The sequence below is a fragment of the Gadus morhua genome, chromosome 9 (assembly GCF_902167405.1).
Source record: "Gadus morhua chromosome 9, gadMor3.0, whole genome shotgun sequence".
NCBI classification, from domain to species: Eukaryota; Metazoa; Chordata; class Actinopteri; order Gadiformes; family Gadidae; genus Gadus; species Gadus morhua.
Genome location: NC_044056.1, coordinates 5,333,177 through 5,349,874, shown reverse-complemented (window position 1 = coordinate 5,349,874; position 16,698 = coordinate 5,333,177). Strand labels below are relative to the sequence as shown.

Below are 16,698 nucleotides of genomic sequence, written 5' to 3'. Positions count from 1 at the left end.
ATATGCAAATGAGTGTAATAAGATCTGAATTGAATGAAAGGTATTCAAGTAGGAGCTAACGGGCTAATTATGCCGTCGTAGGGATGTCAGCGTTATCTCCAACTGCCCGCGTGTGATATACCCTGTTGTCCTATGTTACAGGTATGTGTGTTAATAATATTTAAAGATCTGTCAGTATTTAATTTATAATTATTCATGTATTTTTATTATTTTCATTTATTATACTTGGTACACACTATACGATCACAGTATTGTCTTCTATTATTTTGTGCTCTCGTTCGGCAGTTTGGAAAGGGGGGATGTCAGCGTTATCTCCAACTGCCCGCGTGTGATATACCCTGTTGTCCTATGTTACAGTTTGGAAGGGGAATAAATGCTGTCAGATCCATTCCACGTCTCCTCTGCATTATCGGCCAACTAGTCACACGAAGACCTGTGAACATTAATGTAACAGGCTGATCGAAGTCTGTTACATAAACTGGTGCCGTGACCTTTCAAGGATTCAACTGATCAGCCGCTGTTGTCGATCCCCGGGGTTAAGCTGTCTGCATGAAGGTATCGTGATGGAAGACCAGTGAATCCTCATCGTCCGTGCTAATTGTACTGTGTGTCTAGGTCAATTGGAATTTATCTGGTTAAGTTTCAATACTACATTAGGTTTTGTTGTGCTTCTCTTTTCTTTATTTTATTTTATTTAATTGAGAGGGAATATACACACAATTTTGGTTTTCTGCTGACGATATTCAGTTTACAGTATAGCCAGTGGACGTGATTTTTTTGATAATGTGACACCTTATGTCGGGAGAGGGAGGGGCAGGGGCCTATTGGTTTATGCAGGGGAGGAGGTTAAGAAGCTGGCTTTCACAGACATCCCACAGCATTCTGTGGGATCCACTTCTCTCTCACAGACACTACCCCCACATTTCAGTGATAGTGAGGAACATGCACAGGTTAAGACAGGCCATGTAGTCACATCCCCTGTAGGGCCTATATCATCCACGCCCATTGTGTCTGTCAGTGGCAATGACCCTGCAGCTGATCTCCGTGACTTGATCACTGAATTGGGTAATCAAATAGGAGATTCAATAGTCAGTCGGCTGTTTGCCCCCAGTCCACCTGTCTTGCCATCATTTGTCCCAGTCTCTCCTGTGGTTGGTGGCGACAATCCCGGCAGTAGCACACTGGATCTCTCCAGAGTGAACGTGGTCGTCAAGCATGATGTCCGTGAACCTGCTGTTTTCAGAGGGGAAGCCTCTGATAAGTGTACAGTGCAGGAATGGATAGAGTTAATGGAAGTGTATTTGAGGAAAAGGAACTGTCTTGCTTCAGATCAACCTGAGGAGATCTTGAGTCATTTAATGGGGAAGGCCAAGAAAATCGTGAAGGTGGGGTTAAAGAGTAACTTAGCACCTGACAGTGTGGTCCATCCAGAAATGATTTATGAAATTCTCAGGCGATACTTCAGTGAGAGCCCTGCATCATGCTTACCTTTAGCTGATTTTTACGCCACCCAACCCAGTATGGGTGAGGATCCAGTGGATTACTGGGTGCGGTTGAACACAGCAGCAGAGCAGGCCGACCGCCATCTGAAAATGCAGGGCAGAGAGTTGGTAATCACGAGTGCTGAGATTTCCATGATGTTCATTAGGAACTGCAATGACCCTGAGCTAGCCAGTGTCTTTAAGGGCAAGTCGGTGGGCAGGTGGACTGCTATGGAAGTTCAGGAAGCGATCGATGAGTATCAAAGAGAGCATGTGTCCAAGAGAAAGTCAGGGAAAGGCAGGCCAATCCAAGTAGCGGCAGCTGCCGCTTTCTCTATGGCGGACGTCAAAGAGGAAGTGAGTCAGAGCGTGCCCAGCCCGCACAGCCCAATCGGACCTAGCGAGTCCCCGGGTGAAGAGGGGGGTGCATTTGAGCATGTCCTATGTATGTTAGAGAGGGTGCTAGAGGGAACCAACCAGGCCAGCCCACCTGCAGCTACGCAGCCAGGGCCCTGGGTGCGATTCACTGCATGCCGTGTCTGTGGCGACAAAGCTCACTCGACTCGATCACACTGTATGAGGGAGAAGAGATGCTTTGCAGTTGGACATCAGAGGAGAGAGTGCACAGTGTCTGGGTCCACTAAGCCCAACATTACTGTACCCTTCCAGGGAAACTGAATCACCCGCATGTGGGAGGGAACAGTGTGGGTGCGTTTAGTCAGTCCCTCAGCCTTGAAGATGACATGCTATCCATTTATGAAGAGAGTTGCAAGTCTGCCCCTAGTGGTAGGGTGGTAATATGTCAGAATGTACATAAGTTAGCGAAATCTGATAGTCTCTTTTATACTGATGTTGTTGTGAAAAATCAAGTCTCATTGCACGCATTGATAGACAGTGGGTCCATGGCTTGTACAATGAGTGAGGAAGCCGAACAGAAACTACGAAGTGCTGGCTTGTGCTCACAGGGTAGTGAAATGAACACTGACGTTGTGCTCGTAGGATGTGGAGGAATGCAAGTTACACCGAAATGTGTCTTTCAGTTAGAAATGAGTGTCTATGGACAGGAAGTGAGTGTACCTACTTTGATTGTACCAGGCCAACATGATCAACTGATTCTGGGTTCAAATGTGATTAAACATCTGATTTGTCAACTCAAACAAACCCTGAGTTACTGGCGTGTCATGAACAAGCCTCAATCCACAGATGACTCAGAGGTTGAACATTTCCTGAACATGTTATCGGGAGTTAACCGATGGAAGGGAAAAGTAATTCCTGACATTATAGGCACGGCTAAATTGACTCAAGCTGTGACGTTGCTGCCGCGTCATGAACATCTTGTGTGGGCTAGGTTGCCAGTGAGCGCTCCTGTTTCTGAGGGTAGTGCCGTGCTGGTCGATGCACCACGTTCTCAGTCCCACAAGAAGAATATTATGGTTGGGAGAGCGGTGGCTACGATGTCGGGAGACAGATGGGTGCCAGTCAAAATCATCAACCCGAGCGACAAGCCAGTTACGTTGAGGCGAAATGCCAAAGTGGCTGATGTGTTTCCATGCGTTGCTTTGGAGGACTTGGAGATGAGTCGGGTGCACACCCCTCGGACGAATTTGCAGGTGCACAGCCAGGACATCCGTGTTGCTGACACTGGTAGTCTTCTCCCACCCCCGTCTGTCTCTCAGTTCAGCGATGCCTTGCAGAAAATTGGACTGGGTGATATTGACATTGACTCGTGTGATGTGTCACCTCACTGGAAAGAGCAGTTATTCAACCTGCTGCAGAAGTATGAGGGTGTGTTTTCCAGAGGCAAGTTAGACTGTGGTGAAGCCCCTGGGTTTGTCCATCGAATCCACCTCACGGACACACGTCCATTCAGACTCCCGTACCGGCGTGTTCCGCCAGGGCACTACCTAAAGTTAAGGCAAGTGTTGTCTGAGATGGAGGAAAAATAAATTATCCGAAAGTCTTCCAGTGAGTGGGCGTCGCCCCTGGTACTCGTATGGAAGAAGAACGGTGATTTGAGGGTGTGTGTCGACTATCGCTGGTTGAATTCCAGAACTGTCAAAGATGCTCATCCGTTACCTCATCAGGCTGATTGTCTCTCTGCTCTGGGGGGCAGTGCATTTTTCAGCACTATGGACTTAACATCTGGGTATTATAATATTCCCATGTGCGAAGAAGACAAGAAATTGACTGCTTTTACCACGCCTATGGGGCTGCATGAGTTCAATCGCATGCCCCAGGGTCTGTGTAATGCGCCAGCCAGTTTTATGCGCCTTATGACTAACATCTTTGGTGACCAGAATTATTTGACACTGCTTTGCTACTTGGATGATCTCTTGGTTTTTGCGCCGGATGAGGGGGAGGCTCTGAGGCGCCTGGAGATGGTGTTCAGCAGGTTGGGGGCACATCAGTTAAAGCTTGCACCCAAGAAGTGCCATCTCCTTCAGCGAAGTGTCAAGTTTTTGGGCCATTTCGTTGATGAGAATGGGGTCTCCACTGACCCTGAAAAGGTGCAGGCAATTGCCACCATGTCTGAGGAAGCATTGATGGGGGATGACGGTGTTACACCATCCCCAAAGAAGCTAAAGTCTTTCTTAGGGATGGTGATGTACTACCAGCACTTCATTCAGAACTGCTCTGGTATTGCTAAGCCTCTTTTTGCATTGACTTCAGGTCCGAAGAAGAACAAAGGACCGACCAAGGGTATTGCTTCCTTTAAGAAACTCAAGCCTAGCGACTGGACGGGTGAACATCGGAGGTCGTTCGAACAACTTAAATCAGCTTTGCTTGAATCAGTGGTGTTAGCTCATCCAGATTTCAATCGGCCCTTTGTCCTTTCAACTGATGCGTCTCTAGACGGGCTGGGTGCAGTTATTTCTCAGGTGCCAGAGGGGGAAAGCAAGGCTCGGCCCATCGCTTTTGCGAGTAAGTCTCTCTCTCATGCCCAGACAAAGTATCCTGCACATCGGCTTGAGTTTCTGGCCCTTAAATGGGCAGTCTGTGAAAAATTCAGTCATTGGCTGAAAGGCCACGAGTTTACTGTCTGGACGGATAATAATCCACTGACATACATACTCACCAAACCGAAGTTGGACGCGTGTGAGCATAGATGGGTAGCGAAGTTGGCCCCGTACAACTTCAGTATCAAGTACATTCCTGGTAGAAAAAACATTGTCGCAGATGCCCTCAGCAGACAGCCCTTCGTTCAGAGTCATGTCAGCAGGAGGCTGGTATCTGAACCATACGGAGCGTTGCTTGAGGAGGCCAAGCAAATAGAGGGGAATACCATACAGGAAGTCTTCAGATTCAGTGCCAATCAGCAGGGAGTCGGTTGCTGCTCACACATCACTACCTTGGGACATCACTCGCTGGACACTGATGAGGTAAAAGCTGTGCTGGAGGGTCATGTTGAGTGGGAGATGGGCCCGAAAGGGAGGGCCATCTCTTGGCTGGCACAGGATGTCCAGCAGTTAATTCCTGCTGGTCAGAGTCCCTTACCTGCATTTCCATCAAGGAACTACAAGACAAACAGCAACAAGACAGTGTGATATCCAGGGTCCTTTTTTTTTGTCACTCGTGGTAGACGACCATCGAGAAGAGAAAGGGCTCATGAGACAGGCAGGGTTTTGAAAATGCTGAAACAGTGGGACAAATTCAAGCTGTTAGATGGGCTCCTCTACAGAGTGAGCAAAAATCCTTTGACTGGAAAGAAAAGGTTCCAGTGTGTTGTTGCAGCCTCGTTAATCAAGCAAGTGCTGCAAGGCATTCATGATGATGCAGGTCATCAAGGGCAATACAGAACATTGTATCTTGCTAGGCAGAGGTTCTTTTGGACTGATATGGAACGGGATGTCAGAGAGTATGTGAAAACCTGCAAACGTTGTGTGGTCAGCAAGACTCCTGAACCAGAAGCCAGGGCTCCTCTGGAAAGCATTAGAACTTCGAGCCCACTCGAACTGGTCTGTATGGACTTCTGGTCCGCAGAGGACTGTAAGCGAAAGAGTGTGGATGTGCTAGTGGTCACCGATCATTTTACTAAAATGGCTCATGCTTATCTCTGTCGTGACCAATCGGCAAAGCAAGTCGCACGTCAGCTCTGGGACAAGTATTTTTGTGTGTACGGGTTCCCTGAAAGAATTCACTCGGACCAGGGTGCCAATTTCGAAAGTGAATTGATCCGAGAGCTGTTGCAAGTGGCTGGAGTAAATAAATCGAGGACCACGGCATACCATCCGATGGGAAACGGCAACGTCGAGCGGTTCAACAGAACTCTGGGTAGTATGATTAGAACCCTTCCTCCAAGATCGAAACAGAAATGGCCTCAGATGTTACAGACCCTAACGTTTGCATATAATTGCACTGCACATGAGTCAACAGTGTATGCGCCTTTCTATTTAATGTACGGAAGAGTGCCACGTCTACCCATTGACGTCATGTTTCAGAGTGCAGAAAGGGACTGTGACCTTGCTGACTATGATCAGTATGTTGCTAAGATGAGGCAAGATCTCAAAGAGGCTATAGCTACTGCACAAGTCAATGCTCTCACCAGGAACGAGCCAGGAACGTCAAGTTCAACTGTACAACAGGAATATGAAAGGCAACGTCATTGTTGAAGGTGACCGGGTCTTGTTGGCGAATAAGGGGGAGCGCGGACGCAGAAAACTTGCTGACAAGTGGGGGTCCATTCCATACGTTGTTGTTTCTGCTGATCTCAGGTGCCATACTTACCGAGTCAGGAACACTTCCAATGAACAGGAAAAGGTTGTTCATCGCAACTTGCTTCTCTTGGCTAATTTCCTGCCAATCGAGATAGACAAGGAAGTTGATGAATCAATCCTAAGCGAGTCATGCGAGTCAGGAAATGAACAAGACGATTCACCTTCAGATGAGTCACATGGTTTAGGGTCAGGGCTTGACAAGTCAGTCTGGACTGCTAGTTGGGTGGCGGAGGCTTCTGCTTCCAACAAGTTACCTGAGCACTCACAAGTGCAAGACACGGATTTGGCTGTGCAGTTTAACACAGGGGAGACTGGTGAACTGAGCAATTTCCTATCAGAGTCCAGGGTATCTGCTAGTGAAAGTGCAGATCAGGGATCTGAGGCCTCTGTGCAGCTCTCTATTGGTAGTTCTCCTAGTAGTAGGGTGAGTCGAGTTAGAACCCGTGTGGGAAGGATTGTTAAACCGGTGAATCGCCTGATTCAGAACCTGACACAGCAAGATGCTCAACACAATCTAGTTCAGTTCATAGTTTAGTTAGGGCTCTAATGTCATGAACATTTACATAAACACACCTATTGACACACTAGCAAGAGTCTGCGTGCTAAAGTTTATTTTATTTTCTTTATTTTATTTTATTTTATTTTTTTGTGTCAAGTCGGGTGTCAGTAATCCTTCTGGAATTATATAGGTAGTGTATAAGGCACTCCTGTAGCGAGTACACTGTAGAGGGTCTGTGAAACCCTCTATGGTCACTTTCCCTTAAGTTGGGTGACGCATGTGTTGCAGTATATTATGGAGTATACTTTGTTCAGTGGTACTGGCACAAGTGACTGTCTTTTAGCACTTTACTTGTAGTGATGATTTGGTGAAGTTCAGAGGGGAGTATGTAACAGTTTTATAGTGTGGTTTATATATTTATACATAAATATTTACATATTTATAGTGAATTTCCCCAAATGTTTGACCTGTAACATGGTACATTATTTATTTAGTTCCACTTGTCATTTATTGTTGGTTCCGATGGGGCGCTAATTGGGGTCGCACACGCCCAGACTTCCTCTCGTTCGGCAGTTTGGAAAGGGGGTAAGTTGGATTTATGATAAATGTTTTGTTTTAGCCGTTGTCTCATTGTTTTCATGACACATACAGTATATATTTTTCATGGTGTATGAATGTTTACTATGGGTTCCGCTGTTCGCGGATCGGCAAATATGCAAATGAGTGTAATAAGATCTGAATTGAATGAAAGGTATTCAAGTAGGAGCTAACGGGCTAATTATGCTGTCGTAGGGATGTCAGCGTTATCTCCAACTGCCCGCGTGTGATATACCCTGTTGTCCTATGTTACAGGTATGTGTGTTAATAATATTTAAAGATCTGTCAGTATTTAATTTATAATTATTCATGTATTTTTATTATATTAATTTATTATACTTGGTACACACTATACGATTACAGAATTGTCTTCTATTATTTTATGCTCTCGTTCGGCAGTTTGGAAAGGGGGGATGTCAGCGTTATCTCCAACTGCCCGCGTGTGATATACCCTGTTGTCCTATGTTACAGTTTGGAAGGGGAATAAATGCTGTCAGATCCATTCCACGTCTCCTCTGCATTATCGGCCAACTAGTCACACGAAGACCTGTGAACATTAATGTAACAGGCTGATCGAAGTCTGTTACACACTCACATAACCACTTGTGAACGTGGAGTAGAGGACCATACAATGCAGCACTGCCTTGTCTGCCCCCTACTACCCAACCAGTGCAGCTCAAATGATCTTGCAGTGTTCAACACAAATCCAAAAGACTGGGTAAAGAAATGGGAAATATCATATAACCAACCCGCTTCAAAGACACGAAAAGAAGAAGAATCGTCACACATCTAGATAATGTTGCAGTATATAGGTTTGCATACACTAGAACTGGATAATAAACTCCTTACATAGACCTCTGTAAGCTTTACTGAGGAGCACGTGGGCAAATATATAGGATAAGTAAGCTTCAAGACAGAACGAAAGCTCTTGGTGAAACATGCCCTAGTTTATTCTGGAGACCATCATCTACCACCAACTGATTCTATAGGGGAAGGACTGGCGGCCTTAAGCTCGCTCACATGCACGCACGCACGCGCGCACGCACGCGCACGCACGCGCACACGCGCACGCACACGCGCACACACACGCACACACACGCACACACACACACACACAGACGGGGGTTTTAAATCACTTTCATGTAGACTAGAAAAAATGTAGCGTGTGAAATCACTCAAATGAACAGTTCCCATACTAGCAGTGGCAAAGCAACGGTTGCAGCAAGCGACCAGTATTCTGATTACGTGTGTCTGACTAAGTATGCTGGCTCTTTTGTAGAACACACGTATAAGGCACTATTAAATACGACCAAAGTAAACGTTAGGATTCATCCAGCTTTTAAAAGTCCCTGCAACTCTTTCCAGGAAAGCCTCTCACAGCTGACTTGGTGTGATCCGCTAGAGTGTGACCATCTACGGCTACGGGGCCGCTGTTTCTGGCACAGCCGGTCAGGGAGGGTTGAGGAGTGACGGTAAAGAGGTTGTCGGGGAAGGGGGTTCGAAGAGATGCCGCCAGAAATCGACCATGTGATCAAAGTGCCACTACATCTTCAACAGCCTCATCATCATCCTAGTCGCAGAAATGGAAATGGAACGGAAGCACGTCCCCCACACACACACACACAAACACACACACACACACACACTCTCACTCCAAACAGCCGAGACCAAAACAAACAAAACGACAAACGATCGCCGCCGAAGCGATCGATACAGAGAAGTATGGGAAGCGGGAAGCGGAGACGACAGGAAGGGCGACCGGGCTGCTACTTCCTGGCGGGATGCACAGGTGGGACGTGAAAGAGCTGACTCCATCTTTCAACAGCGCTTTGTGGTTAAAAAAAAAGTCAGGAGCAGCACATTGTATCTGGATAACCGCTTCTCGTTGCACTCCTCCTCCTCATCTCCCCTCCTCTTCCCCCCTCCTTTCCGCCTCTCCCATTTTCTTCCACCTTTCCTCTTCCTTACCGTCCGCGACGCCAAACTTCAGCGTTGCTGCCCCGAAGCGGATCCATTCTATGATTCACTCTACCTCTTCTACCTCTCCATTTGACCTCTTCTCCCCCTCCTCCCCTCTCCTTCTCCTGCCTCTCCTTCGCCCTCCTTCTCATCCCCCTCTCTTCAACTCCTACTACTCCGCCCCTCTCCTTCCCCTCCTCCTCCTCCTCCTCCCCCTTCCTCCTTCTCATCCCCCTCTCTTCAACTCCTACTACTCCACCCCTCTCCTTCCTTCCCCCCCCTCCTCCTCCTCCTCCTCCTCCTCCTCCACGCTCGCTGAGCTACACGCGTGTGAAATTGATCCTGGCGGCGGGTATAATTAAATCAACTACCAAAAAAAAAAAAAGGTGAAACAACAGAGAGAGAATTTCAGCAGGCGCAAGAGGTGAAAACGCTGCTGCTCTCTGCATGGGCCCTGGCCCATTTATGATCATCAAAGTTACTGCTACTTTATGTAAACAATTTTCATATGCCTAGATATGAATGCTGTGGTGCTTTCATCCCCACCGGGAAAGGTGATTGTTCAAATTCACTGTTCAAAAAGACTGTTCAAATTTCTACCTGTACGCTTATCACAAACCTCCTACCTGCTCCCAATCCCATGTGTCGACTAATTACACGTATTCACTGTTAGTCATGTCAACAAAACCCTCAGCTCGATGACTCAATAAGATTAAATACTAACGACTGAATCATAAGCTCCACAGCCCTACAGATGAACCCTCTGGCTTCCTGTGAATAAGCAAAGCCCCACAAATAGCCACAGAGTCAAACACAACCAGTAGGAATTCACAACACACACACACAGCGACCCTGTGTTCCCACCATCAATAAGGAGCAGAAAGACAATTGGAGACAATAAGTCTGCAGACAGAAGAAACCCAAACAGAGCCGAGGTGTCCTGGTCCGAGGACAGAGGCCTAGGCCACGCTGCCGGCCCTGGGTCCGGAGCAGGAAGGAGCGCACCTCCGCAGACAAAACACGGCCAGGGGGGAAGCCCAGGTTGAGGAGGAAAAGGAACGCTTTTTGTCTCTGGCTGTACAAAGGTTGAGCGAAACGATAGCATGGGTTCTGTTTCCTACATCCTTTCCAATGTACGCTCGTGTGTGCGTGTGTGCGTACTCACACACACACGTGCGCAGACACACACACACAAGCAAGCACACAAGCATGCAGAGACACACAGCCAGACAGACAGACAGACAGACAGACACCGATGCAGGACCAGACACTGCTGAGATGGACCAACACAAATTGTAGCTCTTCCCTTCGTTTCAGAGAGACATGGGCCATATTCACCAAGCGGCCATCTTAGCTTTAAACGCTAGCAGCATTCAGTAAAGTTCCCCCACCTAGCTAGATTTAACAACCAAGTTACCCCTGGGTGAATAAGTCCCATTGAGCAAGTCAAATCAGGGATATGATTACATCATAGACCACAGAAAAATTCAAACTATGTGATTAGAAATAGAAAGAAAAATAACGTTACAGCTGGACGGGTCTTGTCAGCAGACCAGTGCGATAACTGTGAAGCAAATTTGGATTGAACAATGATGGATTATCTATCCATCCACCCATCCGTCAAGTGTCTAGCAAGGCATGGCCCACTATGATCAACCAATATGATTTCAGAGCTTAGGTTTCTATCTTTTCTTTGACTGAATACACACACACACACACACTAATACAGAAGTCTACTGCCAACTTTGGGTTAATTGCGAAGCTGTCAGATTGCGTAAGAGGAGAAAATGAAAGACTGTTAAAGATAGATCTGTGAACATTCTGCTCAGTTTGCTGTGTGTGTGTGTGTGTGTGTGTGTGTGTGTGTGTGTGTGTGTGTGTGTGTGTGTGTGTGTGTGTGTGTGCGTGCGTGCGTGCGTGCGTGCGTAGGTGTGTGCGTTCTAAAAGTGTATGCCTCGAACTGAAAAAACGAATATAATAATTAATAACCCGGTTTGATTTGGTTTCTCATCATGTGGACACGCTCTACATAACATCAGCTTTGAAAAAAGCACCCTAGACACGCGAGTCATTGCAGTTGTGTTGTTAACTGACTATGATTGGTTAACACACACACACACGCACACACGCTAAGAAAGAGTAGGGCTGAACTCACGGTGCGATGAATCAGGAGGTACAGACGGAAGGAGCTCCCAGCAGAGACACCAGTTGCTGCTCTAGCTCCTGCGGTGTGCCTTCGTCTCTGACCTACAGAGAGTGAATCATAACAAACACAGAGATTCACGGGAGGGAAAGAGAGGGAGGTGGGGGGTGGGGGGTGGGGGGGGGGATCAGAACAAGAAGCAAAAGAAACAGAAGAGGGTGTTAAGTTATTTTGCCGAAGGCGACGCTGCACTTGCTCAAAGAGTGTCATTGTTCCCCGCGATGCGCTCCGGAGCACGGATCAGATCTGATGGCACGTTGGGCCAAGGCGTTGTGTTGCAAGCGTTCCTGTCGCCCGGGACAGAGACGCTGCTGTCCTGGAACAGAGACACCGGGGCCCGGTGTGATGGTACAAACATCACCTCCGACCGACGCGGGTTTGACAATATCGTGGTAGTACTGTGCTTGCTCTGAAGAGTGCATTCATCGTCACCCCACTTGGAGGGTGTCTGATGAAATCAATGAGATCGATACATATTATGCATGAGCTTGCCTTGGCTTATAATCAAGGCATCCCCTGGTTTACCCACGAGGAGTGGTCTTCTCTTTACCGCCAGGTCTTCGTAACTAGCCCATTGTTAGCCACACAGACACACGCACACACGGACGCGCCTAATCAAAAATAGCACATAGCTTCCTTGGGTTTGGGGATCATATCTTAAAAAGCAGCCCTACATTAATATTCATTAAAGGCGGATGCCTGGGATAAAAATAGCAATAGTCATCTCATGAGGCCTCGGGCGGGGGGAGGGGAGAGGGGAGGGGGGAGGGACGGGGGGGTGTAATGAGCCAATAAGCTCCGTCAACAAGATCCGTCGAAAAAGATGAGCACAGAAGGATCAAATCCGTGAACCGTGGGCGCAGCTCATCTGGTGTTGGGTACCAGAGAGGCCAGATGTAATGCAGTCTCTTTATTACGGTTGGTTGTTATTGATTCCAAAGGTGACTGCGGTGCATCTGTTGTTAGCAGTGTCCCCCATCGCGTGGCTGTGGGGTGGACAACGGTGGATTAGCCTGATACTAATACTGCTAGGCTTTGCAGGCCTTTTGAGTCTCGCTCCATTTGGCACACACGCACACATGCCCGCACGCACGCACGCACGCACCAAATGACTCAATGTGATAAATCCATCAATCATTCACTGAGCCACCAGGGTTGGGTTGGTCAAACATCCTAAGAGTAGTTCCCTATTCCAGTCGCACTGACTGACACACAACATAGGTGACCGCAAAGGAAAGAGACGAGGTAGTGTAGACCTGGCGTCCATATTGTTGAGTCAGGAGGGGGGAACCTTCTAGAATATTGGGAAACTATGACCACTTCACCCAGGTAGAATATAGGATGCACTTTAAAGAGATGGGCAAAGACATTTGATTTTACACCTCTTTCCTCGTTAGTAACAATGAGATGGCATGAAATGGCATAGATTACTATGTTGAAGATCATATACCATGTTTAAAAACCAACAATAACGATTTTTTTAGTCAATCAGTGGACAATCATCGTTTTAGTCTGACTCTGTGCCTGACATTATCAGAGTTCCCCTATACTCAACCACACCACTCATAGTCTCAGACACACACAGGCCCCCTAGGTGAACCCAAAAACACGGCAGAATAACATCCATTTCATCAAAATAACAACAACAACCGCAGCAGAAGCAGCTGGCTCCAAAAAGGCCGGTGTGAGCAGTCACCTCCTGTCTCTAATGGAAGTCCCAGTGATGCACGGTGCCATTTACGCCGTCTGGACGGAAAGGTGCAGTTGCGTGCAGGCAGCCACACAAGGTTTGTGCTCTCCCAGCATAATAACAGTCCGGCACCTTGAACCTGCACACACTCCGCGCCAACCCCGCCTTTATTGGAGTGCCTCAGTGCCATTTTCATTTTAACACCAGACAATAACTGGTGGGGTTTGAAACAACACAACATCTATGCTGTTTACTTTGTTGCTGTGTGGTGGTTATGTTTGAAAGTGGGCCCCAGGAGTTTGTCTAGGGAGCATCAAAGGGGTGGTTGGCGGTGGTCGGCTGGTCTGTTTACTTCCTGTTTGATTGGACCATGATACAGACTGCACTGTGGCTTCGTCTTCAGGAATATCCGAGGCTGAAGTTTACTTTATTGATTTTATGCCCTCTAATTCTTGCACTTTTGGGGTTTATCTTCATGGTTGAAGGCATCTATTGTTGCTTTGAACAAATACGTGAGCTAAATAAATGTAATATAATGTAATGTAAGATACAATTTCACTAATGAATGAAACTGAATGCTCTGAAAAAATAAGAATCTTTTTTTCAATTTCGGGGTCATTATTGTTTTTCAAAATATGTATCACTGAAAATTATTATTTTATAAAGTATTATTTTATTTCATTATTTGAATTTTCAATTAGTTTTGTCTCTTTTTGTGACCCTCTTTTGTTAATGTTTGGATTACTATCCAATTTTGTCTTGATTGAGAGGGGATGTGAAGATATCAGAAGCATCAGGGTAGGGCTGGGTACATTTCGTTGTACGTTACTTTCTTTGAGTAAATCGTGCAGACCCATCTGGCCTGATATTTATCCCCATTAGAAGAACCGACTCGTGATACCATAAAGAGTCAATCTGACAACCCTCTAGATAAAGACATATCCATCCACATCCAAACCTTATCGATAGACAATCTCGTCCATAGGGAGTCCAATCACTTGAAATAAATGGGAGAATCGAAGAAGCACTCAGACAAATAAAGATAAGAAATAAGCTATACCCTTGAACATTGAATTGCATTGAACGGCTAATAGCCTATCAAAATGTAGATAAGCTCCAAGAGAAGCAGAACATCAGAGCCAATCACATTCTCTAAGGCTGCAGGTGGGAGTCCCACTTGAGAACGGAGGTGGAATCCGAGTTAGGAGGAGATAGATAGAGGTTCCTGTTCTTCATATTCATCCCAGACGGATCGGAATGCAAAGTGGTCAGACAATTCCAGCCTCTTTAAGCGATGCAAGCGTTTAGTACCATGAAGGCTGCTAGCTGAACAAGGCCCATGGGTTTTGGCCTTGGTTGAAACCAGAGACTATTGTTTAAGCCTCCCTCAGTATTCAGCCAGCTCTGAATTTTGGGATTTACAACTTTGGTGTAACTTCCAGATGGACTGGTGCTACCCATCTCAATGATAAAACATTTACTGGAATTGGAATGGAAAACCATTTTCTCCCTTCACATTTTGAGGACCCCCGACTTCGACAGGTTTCTTCTGACAGCTTTTTTCTAAAGCACAGCAGTATTCTTCACAACGTATTGAATGTTGCACTGAATTACTTTTTTATTATAGGGATGACGGTGGAATCCACCAAAAAGGTCCCAACAGAAATGGGAACCTTTACTGGAAGATCATATCTGAATCTTAGTGTGTGCGTGCTTGTGTGCACACACACACACACACACACGCGCGCGCGCGCGCGCACACACGCGCGCACACACACAAGCACATGCACAAGCACACGCAAGCACCATCAAGTTCAGCGTTCTTGCATTGTGTTCTACCATTCTCTTGTCTCCATGACAACAGTGACCCCCCCACTACCAATATGGAACAGTGGCACTATGGCTGTTTGAAACTCTATGCCAAAGTGATTGTGCCCGTGTTTCAACATCCGCATCGATACGGAAACACTGGGTGTATATCGTACCTTCCAGGTATGATAATGATGAAGATTCGGTTATTGGATGCACCATCTGAGATCATAACACAAGATAAGCTGCATCCCTGACAGGAAATGAGGGTGTCAAAAGATGAAGTACAGCACAGTAATAAGAATAAGAAAACTGATCTGCAAAAAATATACCGAAAATATATCCGTATTCACAATAGGAGTAGTAGTAGTAAAAAGATATATAAATGTGAAGAACACAAGGAGCCGTATAACCGTATGTCTAACACACACACACTGGGCTGTTCGATTATGGGAAAAATCATAATCACGATTATTTTGGTCAATATTGAAATCACGATTATTCCAACGATTCTATTTGAGTTTGTAATCATGTTGTATTTATTCAGCATGTCTCTCTGATATTTTTTTTTACAACTGATAACTTTGAAATTTTGCCTTAAAAAAATACACAAAATGGTCACAAAGAACGTTCCAAGCTAAAATTATGTACAGATGTGTATCCAGCTGTTCTGCCCTTTCGATAAAACATTCGAAAAAAATCGATTATTTTAATTATGTGATCATTTGACGCTAAAATCGAAATCGCGATCAAAATTCGATTAATCGCCCAGCCCTAACACACACACACACACACACACACACAGGCAGTGGGATCAACCCAAGTAAACAGGGGTCTTGTTAACATGCAAGCCCGCCTGTTCACAACAACACATGCAGCCTAATGAGAGGCTAACACACACACACACACACACACACACACACACACACACACACACACACACACACACACACACACACACACACACACACACACACACACACACACACACAGCTGAAAGTCCTTCTCGTCGACACACTTCACATGGATCAATCTGATGGGGACCACATGGTTGTCTTGTAAGGTCGTACGGTTCGTTGGCAGGGCCTGGGGGTCACGGCAACCCCCGGCTCCACGGTGCGGCCCCGGACCCATCAGGCAGAACACGGTGTGCGTCACGCCCGTTTGCGTCCCGGGCTCGCCCTCTGTGATCCACACAGCGCCGCCTGTTACTGTTAAAACCCAGCAAGACCCGTCGCCAGCACAGCCGCGGGGGTAGGGGGGGGGGGGGCGATCGCTATGACGAGCGATGACTCGTCAATTATTCATGGTCAACGCGGAGCATGATTCGGCACGGTTACAGCTGTGTCCTGACACCTCCTTATTCATCACGACAGGCCCCGCAGGGGGTCTCTGCTAGTGGGATACTGGTCTGTGGGCTTCACACAGAATCTGCGAGAGCATCCTCTACCAATCGCCATGAGGAAGGGAAAAAAAAAAACGCTTTTGCAGTTAGCCGTTCAAACCACGACTGCTTTCACTGGGTGACGATTGAGAGGTCGATGTTGTGAAGGCTGGTTTATCCACACTAGTCACTAGACACTTACAGAATGACTCGGTCACCCTTGTCCTCGAGCTGGCAAACGATCGCTTAATCCAGATCCGATCATGTCATCGCTGTTCTTCAGGAGACAATGCTCAAGATCACAACATCGTCACGAGAACAATCACATCATCACCCGCTCCACTGTCATCCACTCTCACGA

General features: G+C 46.7%; 1 protein-coding gene across 1 annotated transcript in view; it reads right to left on the bottom strand.

Moving 5' to 3' along the window:
• peak1 (pseudopodium-enriched atypical kinase 1) overlaps positions 1–16,698 on the bottom strand; it is an 83,126-nt gene that overhangs the window by 33,448 nt on the left and 32,980 nt on the right. Inside the window, 1 exon segment of the mRNA XM_030365483.1 lies at positions 11,407–11,498. The gene's annotated coding sequence lies outside the window, so the exon portion shown is untranslated.